Consider the following 25,084-nt stretch of genomic DNA (forward strand, 5'->3'; position numbering starts at 1 on the left):
TTCCAAGTGAAGGAGAAAAAAGGGCAAAACACTAAATTTTATGCAGGGTGGCACTTATGTAGTCATTTGAGTTGGATCCCAAAAGAGAAACCATTGTGAAAGTTGCTAAAGGAAAACCAGAAACAAAGCTTCCTGAATTTCAGATCATCTTCATGGCACACTAGCTCTATGACTATGTTCCAGCATAGACTATTGTATGTATAAGCCAACATGCTGTTTCATAGCAGGTAAGAGAGTCCTCTTGGTGCTAATGGTCAGTTCTTAAGATCCTCCAAACAAGGTAGTAAATACCTATGTCACTTGACAAAGGAATGATACACGCTTCTTTCTGAGTAGTTTTCTCCCTCCTTCTTCCACTATATCACAAGTCTGCGCAAATGATTTTATCCAATCATCAGTAGCCATACTGCCAAAAAGGTAAACTTTAAACCTACTTCCAATCAATCTTTTTTTTTTTTTTTTTTCCAATCAATCTTTTAAAAAAAAAGGTCTGTACTCTAGTCAATTCAGCTATTCGCTCTCCTTCAAAAGGACCTTACTTCCTATTTCATTCATGAAGCCACTGTTCACACACGGCCTTGGGGCACCCTCCCAGTGTCTTGTAGTATTAGTTGGCTTTAGGTTTATCTCCCATGCATTTCCCTCAGGAGTAGGTAAACTTGGAGAACAGGGACAATGCTGTATAATTTTGTGTTCTGTTACAGAAATAAGGAGATGGCCTTATATATAATACATTATTTGAAAATCACAACCTATAAATATTTTCTCCAGCAGTCAGGTGATATATTATTAACAATTTAAAATAATAACATGTAGCTAGGAAAAATCATCTAGGAAAGCTGATAGCTACATGGCAGCTAACCATATTTACCTCTTCCATAATTTTATTTCTAAAAGGATCATTTGATTAATTTAAAAAAACTTCTCAAAGCTACTTAATTTGAGTCAGTATAAACATGTAGACACTTCAGTGATAGTACAGAATAGACAGTATAGAATAGTAAAGGTTAGGTTTTAGAAATGACATCACGTATATATGAAGAGTGCAACAGTTCACAAAAATGGTCCATGCAGTATGTAATGTCTTCCTTTTCACAATCCTGTGAAACAGGATGAGCAGACTGTATCACCCACACTTTATAAAGAAACCTAAATTCAGAAAAGGCACCTGGTAAACTAGAGGCAGCATCAGGAATGTAACCCTAACTTCACATCCCAGCCATAAAAAAGACGGAACTGAATCACACAGACCCTGAAAAAAGTATTACAAGGCTTGTTTCGTTATAGGCCAGCAGGTTAGCTAACCCTTAAATAGGACAAATAACCAAGAGTAGGCAGATTACAAACTCAGGCTATGAGTTCCCTGAGGATGAGAATGTCGTAGGTTATATACACAGCACGTGGTACAGAGCCTCGCCCACAGAAGGCTCTCAGATATCCACCTAATTGAATAGCACCTGTTTTGTACTATTACTAACAAAATACTAAAGCCCTACTGAAATATCTGTGAAGTTCTTAATTTTTCAATGAAATGAAAAGAAACTCTCTAAATGCTTAATTACATATGCTGGAGAATATGTAATTGTGTAATTGAAGACAAAGACCCTCTAAGACCCTGCAATATAAACTATATATAAACAATATAAACTAGACATATTAAAGAACAGAACTAATCTCCCAAGAAGCCAATTTAAATCTAGATACACAAATATGTTCTGCTTGAAAACAATTTTGTATTTCAAGAGGCCAGGGCAGTAGTTGCCCTGTGGTTGCCCTACCGATCAGGAAAAAGTACCAGGCAATTTTAAAAGAGGAAGCATTGACCTTAAATTAGCCTTTAAAATGGTCTATTTTGGTCACTCTTAGCCCACTGTAATTTGTTATTCTTTGCAAAGCTAAAAACATTTGCTCATTGACTATTCAGGTAAGAGTGAAAAAATGAAGAGCTGATCTGGTGACAACACAGCCCACTCTTTTGAATCCAGGGAAGACTAAATGCACTCATGAGAACCGATGTCACCGGAAGTTTGTTTTATGTTAAACTCTGAAGAACTGGTCACTTAAAAAATAATCCTCAAATTTCTACTCAACTAAAAGCTCAATTAGCTGAGAAGGAATGACTACTGACTGTTTACTATGTGCCACTTTTTTGAGCACCTGACAGGCATTATCTCATTTAATCCTCATTACCTTAAGAGGTGGGTATAACTTTTTCTCCATTTTGCTGATGAGGAAACTGGAGTGCCAGGCCACAGAGACGTGGAGCTGGGGACTCAATCCAGTGCACTACAGGCACTGGCCCCAGTGCCTGTAGCCTGACTTGGAGCATGAGGATGTCACCTCCTACAGAAACATGTTAAGAGATGGCTCCATTCCTCCGCTTCCTGTGGCTTCCCAGGCCTCAGACACTTCCCATCACCACATCGGACTTTCAGCTTATCGTCCTTCTCCACAGGGGCCCCCTAATTTCTCTGCAAACTCAAGCTCCATTCTCTGGGTCACCCACACCTGATCATCCTCTCTCATCCATGGTATTTGGCCAGTGAACCCTGCTTGGGTTTTCTCCTCTTGCACTCACTCTTGCCTGTCTTTTCTTTGTCCCAAATCATCATCCTAGTCCGGATGCTGGCATCACACACCTAAATTACTACAACTTCTTTCCCACTGGTCCCATCAACTGGAATCAGAAACTTTAGCCGTCCTTTCAGGTGCTGTAGTGGAAGCCAGCAGATTAATAATAACAGCAATGGGCTTCCCTGGCGGCGCAGTGGTTGAGAGTCCGCCTGCCGATGCAGGGGACGTGGGTTTGTGCCCCGGTCCGGGAAGATCCCACATGCCGCGGAGCGGCTGGGCCCGTGAGCCATGGCCGCTGAGCCTGCGCGTCCGGAGCCTGTGCTCCGCAACGGGAGAGGCCGCAACGGTGAGAGGCCCGCGAACCGCGAAAAAAACAAAAAAACAACAAAAAACAGCAATACTAAATAATTCCTAACAATTACATGGCATAATGCTCTAAGCAATTTATATATAATCAAGCCTCACAATAATTCTGTGAGGCTTGTCCCATTATTATCCTTGTTTTACAGATGAGGAAATTATGCTCCAGAGAAGTTCAGTAAATTGCCCAGATCTACACAGCTAGTAAGTGGAGAGGCAGGCTCTAGACTCTGGCAGTCCGGCTCCAGGGTCTGTCACTCTTAATCACTACATTGTCTCTCTTAAGCAAGTAGAATTATATGCCCAGGTCCTCAGAGAGCCTTGGAAGAGACACTTAGTGCTCGAATATCCTCAACTTCCCTTTGGGGGTGCACATGACTACCTCTGGCCAATGGGTTGGGGGCAAAAATGATATAGGTCACTCACTTCCAGGCTGGAGCTCTGGAGAGCAGCGATGGAGCTTCCATACTGCTCTTCTCTCCTGCCACAGCGCCCAGCGAGGTTCTAAGTGGTGGGACCTTTGGTCAGCCTGGGTCCCTGAATGAGTAAATGGAGAACTCCCCACCCCTGTACCCTATCCACCTGTGTTGGCCAAGTAGCGCAAATAAGAAATGCATTTATGTATTCAGCCACTGAGATCTCAGGGTTAACTGTGGCCACAACACAGGCTAGCCTCTGATCAACACACTTAGAATGCAACTGACCAATACAACGAGTGTAAGAAAAGAAAAATGCACACACGATGCAGTTCTCCTGGCAAACAAACATAATCTTCCTTAATCCCCGTTTCATCGTGTCATTTCACGCTCTAGGACTGAGAGTATTTCCCCATGGACTACCACATGAAGTCCAAATTCTTCTCCCACACTTTCAAGCCTCTGCAACTTCATTTCCCTCCACTGCCCAACATGTACCTTTCAAGATAGTATAGTTGGTCTGTGCTGTGAATATAACAAATATTTGGTTCTCCTGGTTGGATTATTCTGTTTCTGCCATTTATTCTTTACACTCATAGTCTAATCATACCGGCTCCTTTAATTCTCCTTTGACTACTCAAAGCCACGCATCTTCCCTTTCCTCAACATATTTGGCTTTTATACAGCCTATGCCACATAGTTTTAACTTTAAACGAATACTATCTTGAAAACAAAGGGAGAGAAAAAATACACTGGCCTGGAAACCTGGTTCTGGTTTGACTGCATGTCAGCTACATCACCTCTGTCCAGTCTTTCAGCCTTTGTAGATTTCCGTTATCTTATCAACGAAATAACGGCACTACAGAATATGTAGGCTCTTTGCTAACCATCAAACAGCCTAGGGTCTGTGACTTCACGTGCATCATTCTTATATCCCTCAGCTGAAACATAAACTCCATCAGGGCAGAGACCCTGACTTTTACTTCTTCCTACCCTGGGTAGCTCCGAGCACTGCACCTTGCATAGAGATAATGCTCAAAAAATATATATGTTGACTACAGGTCATCAAATGTTAGCTGAGGACACTTTATGATTAGTACTATTCAAGTATGTGGATGAGAGGTTTTATTTTTGTGTGTTGTAGTTTGTTAGGCAGTAACAGATAACTAATACATGCTCAGTACTGAAATACTAATCCTGGAAAATACATGAAATCAGAAACTGGAATGACATTTAAATTAGCCAAGATTTCTTTTCCAAAAAGAAAGTTTTCTGTGGAAAATATAAGAGGAGTGCCACTAGCTTTCCTTCTTCTTCCACATACAAGGAAGCTACAGAGGACTACTCTCATTTATTTAATTTATCCCAGATAATGCATAGCCAGACTCTTCAAACTTAGAGAAACCTCTGCAGCACTGTGATTGTTAGAAGGAAGAAACTGTATAAGAGGGTCTGTACATGGGAAAATACATGCTATGATGTTTCAATAGTTTATCTTCCCCCCAAATTGTAAAGACCTGCTTTCTCTATTTGCACACTTACTACGTTGCTTCTTGTTGTTAACAGTGATCTTCAGCTGTCTTGCCTACTTGAGTGAACTGCAAGTCACTCCTGGGCAGGAACCGCACCACCTTCCGTCTCATGTGGTACCTACCGCAATGGATCTGAACCAAGAACTCAAGTAATTTTTGACGGGCTTTTAACAGTTTTCTCAGAGTGTGAGAACATTTATTTCTCTTCCCATATCTTGTAAGAATGATTTTTCCCATGCAGGTTGAGAAGAAAAAAAGTGTGTCAGAATGAAACTACACAAAGGCTGCAAAAGGTTTTAATCCTACTCTAAAAAAAGTAACATTTTGATGTGTTCTTACGACTTCAGTTCCACAATTTCCCCCTTAAGTCCTACAGTGAAACATCTGCTTTTTTTTTTAATATGTAGTGAAAATATATGGGGTTACTGCCTGTGTTAGAGTTTAAAAAAAATCAATGCAAACAATATTATTGGTCTATCATATATTATAATTCAATGCAGTCCCTGTTGTGAGTCCCAACACAGGGTAAGGGCTCTACCTGAGACGGGGCCTATGATGGTGCCTGAACCCACGCACTCAGGTCCCCAGAGACCCAGGGAGGGGAGACCCTGGGAGGAGGGAGAGACCCCAGGGGGAGAGAGCCACGGAGAGGCTGGTTAACTGAAGGCAGGGGCAGGGCTGAGAGATACTGTAGGTCTTGGCCATGAAGAATTTAGAAAGCAAATAGTAAAATGGAAAAGAGAAAGAAAAAAAAGTGTACCATTAGGGATCCAATTGTCAAATTATTTGAAGTTTGTGTGTTTGACAAAATGCTGATAAGGTGATGGGTACGTGGTAGTCATTATATTACTCTCTCTGCATTCATGTATGTTTGAAATTTTCTGTAATAAATTTTAAAAAATGGTAAGTGCAGTCCTCAACACATTTCCCATACTGCTGTTACATCAGGGGTGGAAGCAGAAATTCAAGAATGAATTCACAGGGGACTGAGAGGCAGAGGCAGGTGGAGGTCACACGGCTGCTGGTCTCCATCTCTCACCAGTCAGCCGCACAACCCAAGTCATATGGGAAGACAGGAATGGGATACACGGGGCCACATTCATATCCTAGGAGCACAGGGGATGGTGGTGTCAACAGACCTACAAGAAGTCCTAGTAAGAGATGGCTTTTGTTGACAAAGTCACCAGCAAAGAACAGGTTACACCAGGAATCTGCATGAAAAGATTGTCAGGGCTTCATAAACACACGCACACATGGGCAAAGAGCTGCTTCCTTTCCCTTAAACCACATCCCAGTTCAAATCTGAATGTTTCAGATTCAGATAGGTTGCTTTGTACATATACATTTGAAGTCAAAGATAAAAGTTACGTTCTTTTGATTACCAGTTCTGTCAGTCAAGTTTCACTTACAGATAATAGAAACCTCTCCAGCTGTTTGGGGGCAGAAAAAGATTTAGTATACAGACCTAAGTGTTTGTGAAATTTCTGAAAGGGCCAGAAGGGCAGATCCAGGCTTCGCGTCCAGGAACAGGCTCCTGGAAAAACACACAAGGACTGGTCTACCATGGAGACTGCTTCCTCTGCCACATTCAGGATGCTGGGAATCAGGAAGTCATTACGTCATTTCAGCAGAGTCTAGGGATCAGGAAGTTGTCTGAACACTGTAACCTCCAGGGCCCTGTTGGGTCTGTAGAAATGGACCAGCAAAATGGGCATCTCGTATGCTACTGCCTCAGCTCACACTGAACTCAAGCACCATACAAGAACCTGAATCACCGGCAGCACTCTGGATGCAAGGGACTTTAGGAAAGACAGCATCCAGCTTTCCGACCTCTGCTTTATGTGGATATACACTAAGAGGACCCTGGAAAAGATAATGAGCAAGCTAATCCAGGCATATGCACTATACCGTAAAAAATATTATTCTACCAAAAGGGAGGAAGGCGTGTCTAATTAAAAAGAGAGAGAGAAACTTAAGAGCTATCACAACCAAATGCAATACCAAATGTAAAGGGCTTTTGCAAAGAGAAAAAATGGATATAGGAGAAATTTGAATATAGTTTTGGTAGTATATAATATTAAGGAATTATAAATAATTTTGTTAGGTTAAAGTAATATGTTTATAGGGCTTCCCTGGTGGCGCAGTGGTTGAGAGTCCGCCTGCCGATGCAGGGGACGCGGGTTCGTGCCCCGGTCCGGGAGGATCCCGCATGCCGCGGAGCGGCTGTGCCCGTGAGCCATGGCCGCTGGGCCTGCGCGTCCGGAGCCTGTGCTCCGCAACGGGAGAGGCCGCAACAGTGAGAGGCCCGCGTACCACAAAAAAAAAAAAAAAAAAAAAAAAAAAAAAGTAATATGTTTATATAAGCAAAGGTTGTTACTTTTTAGACCTTACTTAAATATGGAATATTACGATGTCTAGAAATTGCTGCAAAATGCTTAAAAGTATTTTAGTTTTTAGGGGAATAGAATAAGAATAAGGAAGGGGAGCAAAAATGTTAATGATTAATTCTGGGTAATAGGGCTCATTTTATTATTCTCTCTGCTTCTGTGATTGAAATTTCTCATAATAAAAATCTTTAACAGGTTATACCAAAAAAAAAACAAGGGAAGTACAAATTATTTTCATCTAATGCTTCCTTCAAAATCTTTAATTTTACCACATTATTAAAATAAGTACCATCTTCTATAAAGTAACTAACATACTCTTCAAAATGTCAAGAACACAAAAGACAAAGACAGAATGAGGATTGTTCCAGATTAAAGAGTAAAGGGACATAACAACTAAACGTAAGATGTAATTCTGAGCTCTCCCATGGACCAGATTTTTTTTTTCTTTTTTGCGACAAAAGTGGATAATTGCCAATTTTATGGTAATACATACTGATGTATTCAGAGGTAAAGGGGCATTACATCTCCAACTTGCTCTCAAATGATTCAGAAAAAATACCATTGTACATAGAGAGAAAATGATAAAGCAAACGTAAAAAACATTAATAACTAGGGCATCTGGGTTTAGGGTCCTATTCCTGTAACTGTCCTATAAGGCCTGAATTATTTCAGAATTTTTAAAAAAAGTATAAAATACAGTGGCAGCACTCGGAAGCTCTGAAGAGAAACAGCACAGATTTTTTTCTGTCTATTAAATTAAAATGAATATTAAGAGCTAAATAACTGGAGTACTTCATAGTGCTTTTCCAGATCCCATTCCATGGGGGATTATTTTTGTACTTCTCATTTTAGCAGCAAAATTTGAGTGTAATCATAAACATTGTCTTTAGAGACTAACATTTACTTTTATAAACATCTGCGACACTGTAGTTGAAAATCCAAATAGGAAGCCTCAGTTTGATGAGTCTATACACTCAAATTACTTTCTAATAGAATGAACAGGTGACCATTAACTAGATTTTTTTTTTAACCTAAAAAAAAAAAGAAAGCGGCACTGAGGCTGTGTTGCACAGAGGGGCATGTCTGTGCTAAAAGTCAGACAGGCATGAATTTCAATCTAGGCTTTGCCACTTAAATAGCCGTGACCCTGATGATTTGATCAATTCTCAGAACCTCCACTTTCTCACAAAGGATACAACCATATCAATATCTCCTCTTGCAAGACTGCTGTAGATGTTCATTTAAATCAGGAACATATGTAAAATAGGGCTCTATGGTACAAATGAGTCGTTCAATATTTATTTGTCAAGATAACTAAAGAAAATAAGTTTTGCTGCCAAAAAAAACCCTCCCAATAGAATGTATAATATTAACATTTCAACACCACTGTATTTTTTCTCCATGTTGTTGCTGATACTAACGAACATATCCTCTGTCTAGTAACTTACTTATACAAAAAATATTTATTAAGGGCCTACTATGAGCTAGGTACTGTTCTAGGTACCAGGATGTGAGAGCTGAAAACAACAAAGACCAAGGTGCCCTCATGAATCTTATGTTCTATAAGCCAACATTAAACATTAAATACCCAAACAACATCAGCTTATGGGAGGGGATAAATTTAAGTATTAATTATGGTTTTATTGCATCAAAGACCGGATATTTGCCCTCCCAAATAGTCTCTGAACTACTTTAATAATAAACCTCCTTTCTGCTAAAGAAGCCAGAGTCGGTTCTATTACTTCAACTAACAGGTATGCCTGTGTCTTGTAACTGAGAAAGCCTCTTTTCCTTTGACCTCAGGTAAAAGAAGCAAATTAGATACTTCAGAACCCAACACATACCATATACAAAAAAATTCAACCCTAAGGTAAGTATGAGATTATTTTTGTGTGTTGTATATTTTGCTATGGTTACCAAGGCGTGGTTAGCATTTTGAATTTTTCTTCTTAGAATAATACAATGATCTGAATCTAAAATCTTTCATAAGGTGCAACTTTCCAACCAATGATAAAAAAAAAACAGGAAGTGAATATTGACTAGAACCAGACTTTGAGTTCCCTTCAGTATTATCTACTCTGCTGTCATCTAGCCTGATTAATAACATTAAACTTTTCACCATCCTACCCTCATTTAAAGTTATTAACATTTTCACTTCTGTTTGAATAAAACATATTTCCTACCAAACTAGAAATTTTGACATATACTCAAATATTTTAAGTCCTAAGAGGAAGACAGCTAAAATACAGGAATTGAGTAGCAAAGCAACTTACAAAAGCAGAAATGAAAACAGATGTTAAACTTCTTTGAAACAAATCTTTACTAACAGCCTCAACCAAAGCTATTTCAGTCAAGTAACTAGAAATATTCTACCTAGTCAAAAGATCTCAAGCTTCATAGGTCATCGGCTCCTCAAGGGTGTGCGCCAACTCTTTTCAAGGTTCTGTTTACCACCCAGCACCATGCATGGTGTGGGATTTCAAAACAGGTGATAAGCTCTGTAAACGCTTGGTTTAGGTCAGTGGCCCTCCATCAGGGGTAATCTTGAGCCCCAAATGTCATCTGGCACTATCTGGAGACGTTTTTAGCTGTCATGACTGGGCTGGGGTGCTACAGGCATCTGGGGCAGAGGCCAGGGGTGTTACTCAACATCCCACGATGCAAAGGACAGTCCCCCACAGCAAAGAACTGTGTGGCCAAAAGCGCCAGCTGAGGCTGAGAAAACTCTGGTTTAGGGTAACTGTATTGCTGCCCTTCACATTCAAATATAAAATCACTGATCGTGTGGCTTCACATACCTTCTGATGACAGCTTACAAAGTCTTTCAAACAAGATACAGTATATTAAATCCATTCCCTGGAAAGATGCTCTGGCCACTGAAACTGTCAATAAAATCCCTGCACTGCAAAAAACATGAGTCTCCCTTCACAATCAACCAGCAATCTCCAAGCGCAAGAAACTCGCCATTTATGCCACTTAATTTGATTCGGAAGACACTGGGCTTCAAACATTACTAATACCTTGATCATTTCTAATCATTCCTTAGACAATGTCAAATGCACAAGTGAAGTAACAGAAGCCACTTCCTTTCCTTATGCATCTTCTAATATCATCATGATTTTTCTTTCTCCACTTTACAGAAAATGGTGCTCAAGGTTTCTGAGCCTGCTTCCCCAAAGAAGACGACAGTTCCCACCGTACAGAGGGTTACAGTGACATCAGTGTATGGGCAGAGTGCCTGGACAGGCATGGCGTGTGCTGATTCCTGATGCATGACATCAGACACACAGCATTAGACACCTGGAAACTAAACTCATGGGAAGTTTGAGAACTTTTTGGTTAAGAAAAGAGCTATTCTGAGAATATAAGAATGGATGGATTATATGTTTTCCTTTAGGTAAGATCCTGGGAATGATTTTATAAATCTACAACATTTCAATCCTTTAAACATATCATTGAACACAAATTTGAAATTCATTTTTTACATTTTTCTTGTAACAGCTTTGAGGTGACTTACAAAAAAAAAAAAAGAAGAAGAAGGAAGAGAAAAGAAAAGAAAGGAAAGGGCATTAGGGACTTCCCTGGTGGTCCAGTAGGTAAGACTCCATGTTCCCAATGCAGGGGGCCCAGGTTTTATCCCTGGTGGGGAACTAGATCCCGCATGCTGCAACTAAGAAGCCTGCGTGCTGCAACTAAGAAGCCTGCGTGCTGCAAGGAAGATCCTGTGTGCCGCAACTAAGTCCCAGTGCAGCAAAAATAAATAAATAAAATATAATTAAAAAAAAAAAAAAAAGAAGAAGAAAGGAAAGGGCATTAGTACAAAAGAAAAACTGAAGTAACTAGCATGTGGCAGATCAAAATTTCCGGCGCAGCCAGGTCTCTCTGGTGTTCAAGAACCTTCTTTTCACTGCTCCATGCCGTCTCCCGGATGCTCCACGCTGAGGGAGCTTTAATAAAAGAAAGTAAGATTTTGTTCCTAAAAGCACTAAGTTGAGAGAGGGGTCAATTAGGTAAACAATTACAAAAAAAGTAATAAATATTATACGTAACTTGTAAGCGTAAAGTCATCTGTGAGCACAGAGGAAGGCGTGATCACTTCTGGCTGGGGTAGGGTTTCATAGAGTAGAGATGTCCAAGGTGAGCCTTGAAGGTCAAGCAGAATTTTGCCAGCCAAAGGGGAGAAATGATGTTGTGCTCAGAACCGTCTGATTTATTAATAAATTGATTCAGAGACGTGAAATGACAAGGGGTGATGGTGGTAAATAATGTGATTAGGCTGGTGTGAGGAGCACAAGTGGGGAATGAGAGTAAACGAGGCTGGAAAGGTTGGTGGGAACTCAACTCTGAGGTGTCTCACTAACAAGTTAAACTTTACAAACCAGCAGTAGGAAGTCACAGCTTTATGAAGGTGTAAAGGAATGAGATAAGATCTTTTTGGAGATAAAATTACGGAGGTGGGGGGACAGTGCAGATGATAGCTTTGAGTTGGTGACAGGAAGAACAGCTGGGAGGCTACTGCGATAGTCCAAACAAAAGGAGATGAACTGGAATCCAAAGACCAATGGCTTTTCATTCATTGATTTACTCTATCTGCCCACCTGCCATCCGTTCACCCATCCAACCACCCACCCATCCAACACAGCGCCGACTGTGTGGGAGCCACTATGCTGAGGCACAATCAGTGGGGAAGACGGGCACGGTCTCCCGCTTGCACAGAGCTTACATGCCAGTGCAGGAGACAGATATTAAATGGTCTATTACACAACTATTTAATCTCTGCGGTGACAAGTGTTACGAGAAATGTTCTAAGAAAGCGCATCACAAGAGACTGTGACCTAATTGCAGGGTTGGGATGGTCAAAGAAAGCTTCTTTGAGAAGTGTCCTTTAAGCCCTTCCTGAAGCCCTGGAGTCCAGGCTATTTACTATCTCACATCCCTCATTCTAAATAAAAATTTGAGAAACTTCTCTTTCATCAGTCAACTTCGCTTTTGTGCAGTCACATTAAAGTACTTACTTCCTAAAATCCCTGGTAGGTTTAACCAAACCAGTAGGTATTGCTGGGAGGGGAGAGGGGGACTGAGGCTAAACGGAGCAGGGTGGGCAGAAGCTAAAAGATAAGAGAAGGGGAAAGAGGAGAAAGTGGGGATTGTGGGAAAAGGAGTGGGGGGATAACAGGGCTCAAGCTCCAAAGGCTTTAGCTACACAACAGCAGACTTTATAAAGAGGGACTCACTAAGGAAAGAATGTCTACATCTTTGTTGTGACCAACACTCAGAAACATAATCCTCTGCAGACTGATAAACATGAGGAACTAGCAGCCTGTCAACTTCCATTGCTTTATCTTGATTGCAAGGCATTCTATTTTTAGAGGGGAGTAATCTAGGTCAAAATTCCAACTGACTTATATGTCAAGATTGGCAGATTTCTTAGTCTCTCTGAGAATCAGTTTTCTTACCAATAAAATGAGATAATCATACCAATTTCCCAAAGTACTTTCTTTTTTTTTTTTTTTTTTTTTTTTTTTTGGGTAAGCGGGCCTCTCACTGCTGTGGCCTCTCCCGTTGTGCTCACGGGCCCAGCCGCTCTGCGGCATGTGGGATCTTCCCGGACCGGGGTATGAACCCGTGTCCCCTGCATCGGCAGGCGGACTCTCAACCACTGCGCCACCAGGGCAGCCCCCCAAAGTACTTTCTAAAATGGGAATCAAAGGAGATAAGATATTTAAAATATCTATTAGTTCAACTCATCTAATCTATTAATCTAAACACATTAATGTGATCACTTCAAATCCGGAGGCCCTGGCAGCTCTATCTTTGAGAAATATCACTTTACTTCTAAAGTAAAGGCACTGGACATTATTCAAGTTGTGATGATTATTTACGTGTTGAATATTTAGCCCAAGTTCAAACCAGAGGGACAAGTAATTTACAAAGCTAACTGTCACTTATTGTTAACTCTGCCCACAATACCCACTTCCCTTAAAATATCCCAACGGTTGATGTTCTAGATGCCCACAGATGATTATAGGTGTGCTGCTACTCTCCAATTGGCCCTCAGCTGGAGAGAACTCAATCCCTTAGCACTTTTGAGATTAAAAGTTAACACTACCTCTTGGTACCAACTGTTACTACAGTAACAGTGGGGTCCAAATGAAAGTCTCATTTAGAGCAACAAAATTAAGAAAGAATTACATTAAATATCTATGACTGATTTTTAAAAATAGGTCTAAATAACCAAGTCTGTCCACCAAATAAATATGGTAGCACCGTAATATTTGTTTCTTAGCCTCCTGAATTGGCTGTGTCCAGTCCTAAAAAGTTTTATCCTTTGCAATGTCATGAGGCAGAATTAGACCTATGTCAAACATATACTCTGATCATCAAGGACATCAGGAAAGGTCCCTCTATGATAAGACTAACAGGAAATTTATCCTGCTGGAAACTGGGTATTTGCAAAAGTGAGAAGAACAATAAATTCCTGTAGACAGATCCTGAGACTGAGCAGGCCCCTCCCTGCTCCTTTCCCACCAGCACTCCAGCAGATTACAAGTGACTGGTGTGGAGATGCCTAAAACACAATTTGCAAAGAAACAGAGAACGAGCCTTGAAAAGACGTTCACAGCTGCTGGGATTGGGTGAGCAGAGTAGAGTAGTAACTAACTTGGCAAACCTGAGAAAACTAAATACTAAAGCAGCCATGGTGAAATCTGAGATGCAATCTCAGATTAACACCCAATCTGATTAACACCCAAGCTTCCCAAGGGCTGCAGGATCAGCAGCACCGAGTTTTTCCAGAACTGCGAAGAGGCAGTCAGGGCACTGATCCCCTCCCAGCACTCTGTCCACCTGCTGACTGCCCCTCTCCGTCCCGGCAGACAACTCGGGGTGGGGTTATTATCTAGAAATGGTAACAAGGAGGGTCTTGCGACTAGGGGACTCCTATGCACGGTTGAGAATACAAATACAATACTGGAAATCAAAGTTTATGTATGAAATGTTGAGACTCCCAGACCTACACCCTACAGGTGGTAGGCTGAAAAGCATGCCCTGAGGAATCTGACAGTTCATGAGGGAAAAAAGGCATATATTTACAGACCCCGATATTGCGAGTTCACAGTGGAACATCCCAACGAGGGGACCCTACCATGAAGTCCATAAGGGTCATTCAGCCCCTCGCACACAATCCATTTTTTCAATCAGCTTTTTTAGAAACTGGCTCTTAAATATAAACAGGTAGCCAAAGGCTCAGAGATATTTAAGGAAAGCCCCTAACATCAAAAGCAGAAAACGAGGAGGAAAAAAGGAACTCAGAAGAAACAAACTGGGCAGGGAAATGAAAACCCTGAGGCAGAGGGAGGATTGTCCTTAATATCATAAAAGATACAAGAAAAAATACTACATCTATGAAACAAAAACAGGATGCCAGCAAAAATGAATACTGAAAAAGTAAAAAAGAACTAATGGAAATTAAAACTAGAATAGCAAAAATATTTAAAAGGTACTCAATAGATGAAAAGGTACTTAATGTCATTAGTCATAAAGGAAATACAAACTAAAACCACAATAATATATCACTACACATCCACTAGAATGACTGAAATGAAAAGGACTGCTAACTCTCTTGGTACACCTGCGCTGGGGGAATCAGCTGTCAGGTCACGTAGACACTCAGGCAGCTTTGTGGTGAGGAACTGAGGCTTCCTGCCAACAGCCATGTGAGTGTGCTACTTTGGAAGAGGGTCTTCCAGTCGAGTCAGGCCTCCAAACCACCATGGTCGCTGCTGGCATTCTGACTCCAACCACACAACAGACTCAGGGCCAGGGTCACCCGGCTAAGCTGCTCCCAAACTCCTGACCCAAAGGGAAACGGGCAGCATCTGCCAAAGCTAATCATATGTACCCCTTACAATTCAGCTTTCAACTCCTAGGTGTACACCCAAAAGAAATGTATACATACACACAACAAAAGACATGTTCAAGGGTGTTCAGAGCAACAGTGTCTATAATCATCCCAAATCAGAAACAATACCAATGTCCATCAACAACAGGATGAATAAACAGCAGTAATTCATACAACAAAACACACTCTACAAGGATAAATAAAGCACGAACTACTGCAAAGTACAGCAACATCAAGATGATATTGAGAGAAAGGCACTAGGTATAGCAGTCCACATTTCCACTTATATAGAGGTCAAAGCCAGACAAAATTAGAACAGGGCTAAAAGTCAGGACAGACCTCGGGGAGGAAGTAGTGACTGGGAGGCAGCACAAGTGCATCTTTTAGGAGGCAGGTGATGTTCTATTTTTCCATCTGGATAGTGTTTAGAAGGGTGTCACTTTGTAAAAATTCAGTAGGCTCCAAACTTAGGATATGTACACTTTTCCATGTACATGTTGTACTTCAATAAAAGTTTATATTAAAATGATAATTAGAATTAGAAGACAGAGCCCAAGACAGCTCCTAGCAAGGAGAACAAAAAGAAAGAAAAAGGAGAGAAGAGAAAAAAAAAAGATTAAAACTAGACTTGTCCAAGAGGCTGAACACCCAGATAGTACGATTTTTCAGAAAGCGAGAACCAAGAATATAGAAGGGAAATAATCAAAATAATTCAGGAAAAATTCAAAACGAGAATGTCTGACTTCCCTGATTGACAGGGTCCACCAGGTGTAGAACCAAAAGAGATGAAAGCACCTCATCACAAACTGTCACAAAGTATTAATAAGCAGATCTCCACTCAATCTGTCAACAGCAACACTGCAAGGTTGGTACTGGTGACAAGAGGTAGCATTCCCTCACCTATTTCTTCCTTTACATCCTCCCTTCCCCACTCAGACAAATTACCATATTAAAAAACCTGCTTCTTCTCAATATTGTTTATTTCTAAGAGTTTGAAGGTGAATCCCCAACTAGCTTGCATGCCTGATGGGATGTCAGCAAACAGGAATGGGTAACAAACGGGCTCTGTGGTGACTGGGTTTTCTATCCTGCGGGGGCTCACTGCCCCAGGGATCTGCTCTGACATTGCCAAAATGTTTAATACGCCTCAGGGGAGCACAAGTTCAGAGGCCAAACTAACTAGGCACCCTTAGAATACAATCACAACGAAAGAGAAAGAACAAACTGAACAATATTACTAATGAAAGCAGAATTTTTATAATAGATGAACCCCAAGTTATAATATGTATTAATATCTATACTAATATAAGAGAAAATATTAAAAATATGAAATCAGACTACGTGGAAACATTAAATATGAAAAACTTAACAGATGGGACAAATACAGGTGAAGAATAAATTACGAAGCTAGAAAAATAAACTAAGGGATCCTACCAGAAGTCAGCATAAGAGGTTGAACAGGGAGAAGACGTGGAGGTAACACGTTTAAAAAAACCATAAGTCAAAAAAAAAAACAAAAACCCATAAGTCATTTTAAGAAGGCATACATATTTCAACTAAGGGTCTCTTAGTATACAGTTGAGACAAAAATAACATACACGTAGACACATTATGGTGATATTTAAGAAAGACAAGGGGAAATTCTAAAAACTTCCAAAGGCAAAGAGTAAACAATTGACAAAGCGATAAGATCAACCTCAAATTTCTCAAAAGGCACAGGGGATTCAATAAGGTAGTACAGTGATACTATTAAAAATATTGAAGAAAGAGAACTTCAACCTAGAAATTTTGTATATCCAACTTATTTAAAAGTGATAGCAAACGAAAAAATATCTTTATGTATACAAGGATTCAAAGCTTTGCCACACACTGTGAAAATACTTGTGGAAAGAGTACTCCACATGTAAACTGATACAGCCACTATGGAGAACAGTATTGAGGTTCCTTAAAATACTAAACATAGAATTACCATATGACCCAGCAATCCCACTACTGGGCATATACCCAGAGAAAACCATAATTCAAAAAGACACAAGCACCCCCATGTTCATTGCAGCACTGTTTACAATAGCCAGGTCATGGAAGCAACCTAAATGCCCACTGACAGATGAATGGATAAAGAAGATGTGGTACATATATACAATGGAATATTACTCAGCCATAAGAAGGAACGAAATTGGGTCATTTGTAGTGAGGTGCATGGACCTAGAGTCTGTCATACAGAGTGAAGTAAGTCAGAAAGAGAAAAATAAATATCATATATTAACACATATATGTGGAATCTAGAAAAATGGTACAGATGAACCTGTTTGCAAGGCAGAAGTAGAGACACAGATGTACAGAACAAACATATGGACACCAAGGGGGGAAAGCAGGGGGCAGGGGGAGGGTGGAATGAATTGGGAGATTGGGATTGACATATATACACTAACATGTATAAAATAGATAACTAGTAAGAACCTGCTGTATAAAAGTAAATAAATAAAAAAAAAAAGAAAAGAGTACCCCACTAAGAATTAAGAGGGAACTACAGAAAGCTGAAGTTAAGGGTGATCAAAAAGGAGAAATAGACAAATCCACAATTGGAGTTCAAGTATTCAACATTCCTTGTTCTGTAACTAACAAAACAAGTGGAGAGAAAACCACTCAGGATACAGAAAACATAAAAAACACATCAACCAACATGACCTAATTGACATTCATAGAACACACTATCCAACAACATCAGAATACACACACATTTTTTTTTTTTTTGCGGTACGCGGGCCTCTCACTGTTGTGGCCTCTCCCGTTGCGGAGCACAGGCTCCGGACACGCAGGCTCAGCGGCCATGGCTCACGGGGCTAGCCGCTCCGCGGCATGTGGGATCTTCCCGGACCGGGGAACGAACCCAGTGTCCCCTGCATCAGCAGGCAGACTCTCAACCACTGCGCCACCAGGGAAGCCCAGAATACACACACTTTTTAAGTGCATTTGGAATATTCAGCAAGGTAGACCAAGAAACAAACTTCAACAAACTTAAAAGAATTGGAATCGTACAAAGTAGGTTTTCTGACTACACAGAATTAAATTAGCATTCAATACCAGAAATGTATTTGGAAAATCCTGGAAATTAAAAACGTTTTTGAATACTCCATGAATTAAAGAAGAAGTCATACGAGATGTTGGAAAATATTTTTAATTGAATGAAAATAAAAACAACATAAAACTTGTGGGATGCAGCTAAAGCAGTGCGTAGAGAATTGTAAAGTATTGAATACATCTAATATTGAATATTAGAAAAGCAAGGTCTAAATCAATGGTCTAGACTTCTGTTTTAAGAAAGTAGATAAAGAGGATCAAATTAACTCAAAGCAAGCAGAAGGAAGGAAATAATGATAGAAGCAAAAATCTATGACACTGAAAAGTGAAAGTTGAGAAGAATCACTGAAACTGTTTTTTGTTTTCTTGTAAAGACTATTCTTTCTAGAGCAGTTTTAGGTTCACAGCAAAATTGAAAGGAAGGCACAGCGATATCCCACACACATGCATGGCCTCTGCATTATCATTTGTTAAAAACTGATGGACCTATACTGACACAAAATTATCATTCAGTTCGTAATTTACATTATGGGTCACTCTTGGCAGACATTCTATAGGCTTAGACAAATGTATAATAACATATGTCCACCACTTTGGTATTGTATAGAGTACTTCCACTGACCTAAAAATCCTCTGTGTTCTCCCTAATCATTCCTCCCTTCCCCTTAACCCCTGACAACCACTGATCTTTTTACTGTTCTCATAGTTTTGACTTTTCCCAGAATGTTATATATTTGGAATCATACAGCATGTAGCCTTTTCCAATTGCTTTCTTTCACTTAGTGATATACATTAAGGGTCCTCCATGTCTTTTCATGGCTTGTTTATTTCTTGTTAGCATTGAATAATTCCATTGTCTGGATGTACTACAGTTTGTCCATTCACCTATTCAAGGACATCTTGGTTGCTTCCAAGTTTTTGTAATTATAAGTAAACCTACAAAAAAATCCGTGTGTGTATAAACATCTGTGTGTATATAAACATCCGCATAGTTCTTTTGACTTGTTAATATGTAAAAGAAACTGAATTCATAGAGGAATAAAACAAAAACAAAAACATGTACCAAAAAAGAAAACTCCAGGCCCAGATGGCTTCACTGGCAAAATCTACGAAATATTTAGGAAAAAAAAATTATACTTATCCTACACAAACACTTCAAGAAAATGCACAGAAGGCAACATGTCCCAGACCAGCACTAACTTCATACCAAAACCAGACAAAGATATTACAAAAAAATTACAGACCGATGTTACACATGAATATACACACAAAAATTCTCAACAAAATATTAGCAGATCAAATCTAGAAATATATAAAAGGTATAATACATCAAGTGGAGTTTATCACAGGAATGTAAGGTTGGTTCAACATTCAAAAATAAATGTAATTCTCCATAAAGCAGTCTAAATAAGAAAAACCATAGACCATATCAACAGATGCAAAACAATTTTGACAAAATTCAGTCTATTCAAGGTAAAGAACTCTAGGCAAACTATAAACTAAAAGAGACTTCCTCAAACTGATAAAGAGTATCTAGGAAATATCTCTGCTAACATGGTTAATGATGACCGAATGTTTCCCCCCTAAGATCTGGAATAAGACAAGGATGTCAACCCTCTCTACCTAATCAACATCATACTGGATTGTCTTTGTCAGTGGAATAAGGCAAGAAAATGAATAAAAGGCTTACAGATTGGAAAGGAAGAAACAAAAATGTCTATTCTCAGACAACGTGAATATCTACATAGAAAATCCTAAAGGATCTCCAAAAAAAAACAGCTACTAGAACAGCTCTGTGAGAAAGTAGAATGCTGGGTACAAAGGCTTGAAAAGAGAGTAGGAAATGGGGAGTTACTGTTTAATGGGTATAGTTTTAGTTTTGCAAGATGAAAAAGTTATGAAGATCTGTTGAACAACAATGTGAATATATTTAACAAGACTTAACTGCACACTTAAATGGTTAAGATGACAAATTTTATATTATGTGGGTTTTACCACAATTAAAAAAAAAAAGCAATAGAAAGCCAGGTTTCTGTTTTAAGCATGGCCATGACTTGGTTATATTTGAATTGTAAAATGATCATTTTTGCTGTCTTTGACCCACTGATGTAATGAAATACATGATATATGCTAATCGGTATTGATATGTTTACATTGAACTATAACAGTATTCCTGGAATAAATCTTACTTGAAAAAAAGAATCAGTTGTATTTCTATATACTAGCAAGGAACCATTGAAAAATTTTTTAAATTTAAATAACATTTGCCGGGACTTCCCTGGTGGCGCAGTGGTTAAGAAACCACCTGTCAATGCAGGGGGCACAGGTTCGAGCCCTGGTTTGGGAAGATCCCATGTGCCGCAGAGCAACTAAGCCCGTGTGCCACAACTACTGAGCCTGTGTGCTGCAACTACTGAAGCCCGCACGCCTAGAGCCCATGCTCCGCAACAAAAGAGAAGCCACCACAATGAGAAGCCCACACACTGCAACAAAGAGTAGCCCCCGCTCGCCGCAACTAGAGAAAGCCCACGCGTAGCAACGACGACCCAACGCAGCCAAAAATAAATTAAAAAAAAAAAAAAAAGTTCATAGTGAAAAATCACAAACTACAAGATGCAACAACAGAATGCCCTAAGGGAGAATTTGGTAATATGAGAGCTACAAGTACCAGAACAATGTGTAAATGGGCAAAACGATTACACGCTTTTTTACAGGAATAGGAACCATAATAAAAAAAAACCCCAGTATAGACCAATATGCCTCCATCTCCCAAAGAATCGTGAATGGCTCCCTATTGCTCGCAGAGTAAAAGCTAAAGCTGGTACAAAGGCCTGTAAAGCCTGGTGACCTCTCCTACCCACCCCGACTTCACCTCCTACTATCCCCACATCGAGGCCTTTCCTGACCATACTGTTTGAAACTGCGACCCTGCTTACACCCTGGTATTCCCTTTCCCGCGGGCTGACTGGTGGAATTGTTTTTACACAGCATATATCATCACCCGTCATACTATATATTATACTATCTTGTTTACTGCATTCTATCCCCGATTATAATGCAGAGTCAACGAGAAAGACTGTGTCTGTTTTGATCAGTGTAGGATCCTCAGAACCCGGAACACGTACTGTCTACCACAAAGCAGGTTCTCAATAAATGTGTTGAATGAAGAAATGGGGAAATCAGAGGAAGCTGATCATTCTTGCAAGAGATGAGGTAGAATTCTCTCATTCATTCATGCATATATACATGCACGCTCAAACACTACTAAGTGTTACCTTATAATACAAGGGAGTGTCAAGGTATTCCTTTCCCTACTGTGGAAATTATTCCTTCATTTCCTAAAAAAACGACTAAAACTGACTTTTCAAAAAATAACTTAGATAAAACATTAGAACATTTTCTAAGTTATTAAAAGTACACAGACAGTATAGTAAAAATCACCCTTCACAGTTCAGCTTCCTGTTCCTTATTTTTATCCTTCGTTAGAAGGCTATTATGTTCACACCATCAACCATCAATTTCTAAATATATATAGAAACTATATAGTTTGTCTTAGGGCAAACTCTTATCTCCTACTTCCTCAGTTTATGGGCTTTGAAAATATTCTATTTGATACCTATACCCTTGGATATTGTATAGAAATGCTAGAAGTAGGCATTAAAATCTACTACTCCATTCTGTGCCCAAGAATCAGCTAAGGTACATTATTTGGGAAAATAAAAGTTGATGACTATAACATAGTATTATATTATCACCTCTGTCAAATTCCAAGAGTTTTCTTATTAACTTTTACATACATGTGCATTCTGGTAAAAATATAGCTTGTGCCTCATATAAGACTTCAGAGAAACAAAACATAAAACAATATTACTGTATCCCTTTGACAAAAATCTCTGCTCATAATTCTCTTTGGTTAGCCCAGATAACAGTATTTTTTTTTCTTACGATTAGCATTAGGACCAAGTAGGGTATTACTTCATTTTGCATAATTATAAATTTGAAATTGTGCTATATTGAGTGCACTCATAATCAGAACCTAAAATTATTCTTAGGTTTTTTTCTCCCGTCCGGAAGGCTCCGGACGCGCAGGCTCAGCGGCCATGGCTCACGGGCCCAGCCGCTCCGCGGCATGTGGGATCTTCCCGGACCAGGGCACGAACCCGTGTCCCCTGCATGGGCAGGCGGACTCTCAATCACTGCGCCACCAGGGAAACCCTATTCTTACGTTTTTATCATAGGATTTTCACAATTGTTATACCAATGGTGTCTGAAATAATTTGCCATGTAATTTAGGAATAAATAAACACACATATACAATACCCATTTTAAATTCTAACTACTGTATATATGCTCTAAAGACAGTCACAGGGTATCCAAACTGTTCAAGCTGTTTGTATAAACCACAATATCTCTCTAGTATTTTTTGATTACAAAACTATTTCACCAAAAAAAAAAAAAAAAAACTATTTCACCATTTGAGCCCTATTTAATAACTTTCACAGTAGATTTAGTTTTTATCAAATTCTGCCTAACACTGCCATCTAATGGTTCACCACGTGACTGCAGGCAAAGCCAATTAAACTGCTGATGGGCTCACTCAGAAAGGGAAAAATATCCTTAACATGGAAGCTTCAACAGTTCATATTATAGTTCTATAAGAATTGTTAGTAATATATGAAAAATAGAAATTATTTTGGATACTTTATTTTACAAATGTTTCAAAGATGTCACCCTCCCTACGAACTCATTATTTAGGTCTAGTCATTTTACCCTAAATTTTAATTTTGTCAAGATTTTTTTCATTGTTTCTCTTTAATTTTAAGTATTTATAAAGTATTTTCTGGAAGTATATACTTCAAAAATTTAAAAATATTCTTTGTTCATAAGCAAAAGCAATCATTTAGATTATATAGGGAACAAAACCTCTTTGTTTTACAAATAGCTTAATTCACTAGTATAATAATCTACTGCAGTGAATTATATTCTTGTTATTTTATATTTATTGAGTATAACTGACATGAAAGATTACATTAGTTTCAGGTGTACAACAGAAAGGTTCAATACTTGTACATATTGCAAAATGATCACCACAATAAGTCTCATTAACATCCATCACCATACAAAGTTACAAAACTGCTTTTTCTTGTGATGAAACTTTTTCTTTAACTAGATTACCAGTTTATTATAAAAGGATATAACTCAGGACCAGCCAGATGGAAGAGATGCATAGGGCAAGATATAGGGAAAGGACATGGAGCTTCCATGCTCTCTCCACGTGAGTCACTCTCAACTCTCCCTGAATCTCCGTGTGTTCACCAACCCTAAAACTCCTGATGAGAACTTTTAAGATCTATTCTCTCAGTAACTTTCAAATATGCAATACGGTATTATGAACTACAGCCACTATGCTGTATGTTAGATCCTCAGGAGTTATTTATTTTTATTTTATACCTTTTGACCCGCCTTCACCCATTTTGCCACCCACCTCTGTCAATCTATCCTCTATATCTATGAGCTTTTAAAAGATATCACATGTAAGTGAGATCATACAGCGTTTGTCTTTCTCTGTCTGACTTTTTTCACTTAGCATAATGCCCTCAAGGTCTGTCCACGTTGCTGCAAATGACAGGATTTCCTTTTTATATAGCCGAATAAATATTCCGGGGGGTGTGTGTGTGTGTACACGCACCATATTTTTTTAATCTATTCATCCACTAATGAACACTTATGTCTTTGTTATTTAGAGAATAGGAGAACAAGGTTGCTATACCGCTGCTGGGCTGCACAGAACTTCCTGGGAAACACTGTCCCTCTGCTAGACTCCTATTAAAGTCTCTAGTTCTCTAAGCCTACCAGCGAATCCCACAGTAAGGAAGAGCATACAAGCAGAGATGTTCAGAGTTTCAAGGGCTTTCATGGAGATTTCACTCCTGCCACCTGCCCAGTGTGTATTTCCTGGACATCCCTGCCTGGTGCTTTTCCAGCCACTGCTTGGGTATCTTCAGTGTCCGCAAGTCAGCACCTCCCAAGGGAATCACTTTGCCTCAAGACAGTGAGTGCCTCTGAGTTACCGCTTACCAAGCCCAATAACCTCCTGCAGCATCTCTGAAGTCTTAATTCACCCTTGGCCATGCCCCCCCCCCCAATTTTTAACTCCTCTTTCATACTGCAGCCCCTTTCAACAGTTGAAGACTGTTCTCCTGCCCCACCGTCTCCTCTCCAGGATCAACACTGCCTGCTCTCTCAACTGTTCCTCACATGGCAGGTCTGCATCCCCTCCCTGTTCTGATGCGGACGAGGACCACCAGAGCCGTGCTTATTGCCCTGTCATACTACCTGCAGCATCCATGAGCACATCAGTGTCAACTGGTAGTCACATCACAATGCCATCTCACAGGCTTCCCTTAGCCTTCCCAGACACACGACTACCGAAACAACAATCCTGCCGTTCAGTGACTCTGCAGTTGATTGTTTAGGCTAAAGAGAAAGACCTGATGTTCTCTCTCTTCAGTGTTTTATACGTCGATCACAGAGCCCATAACTTGCTAAACCAGTTAATGTATTACAGCTCTTGGTCTTTGAAGGCGACTGCTAGCAGTTCCCCTCAGACCCATTCTCCCTTGTCTCCAGGGACTTGGCTCCCTCGCTAGAGCTAGTTTCCCAGCCTCCCCTATGATTAGGTGTGGCCACATGACCAAGCTCCTGCCAATGGTGTATGAGCAGCAGTGACATTTACAACTTCCAAAGTACCTGGTGAAAGAGCAACCCCTTATCCTGGACTTCCCTTCTGATTCCTCCCCATTGCTAGAAATGGAAACCTTGGAGGGCACATGG

General features: G+C 39.8%; 1 protein-coding gene across 2 annotated transcripts in view; it reads right to left on the reverse strand.

The window, feature by feature from the left end:
- Positions 1–25,084, reverse strand: part of UBAC2 (UBA domain containing 2) — a 153,902-nt gene that overhangs the window by 80,343 nt on the left and 48,475 nt on the right. The window lies entirely within an intron of this gene.

Source organism: Neophocaena asiaeorientalis, unplaced genomic scaffold, assembly GCF_003031525.2.
Source record: "Neophocaena asiaeorientalis asiaeorientalis breed wild unplaced genomic scaffold, Neophocaena_asiaeorientalis_V1.1 scaffold9, whole genome shotgun sequence".
In the NCBI taxonomy this organism is placed as follows: domain Eukaryota; kingdom Metazoa; phylum Chordata; class Mammalia; order Artiodactyla; family Phocoenidae; genus Neophocaena; species Neophocaena asiaeorientalis.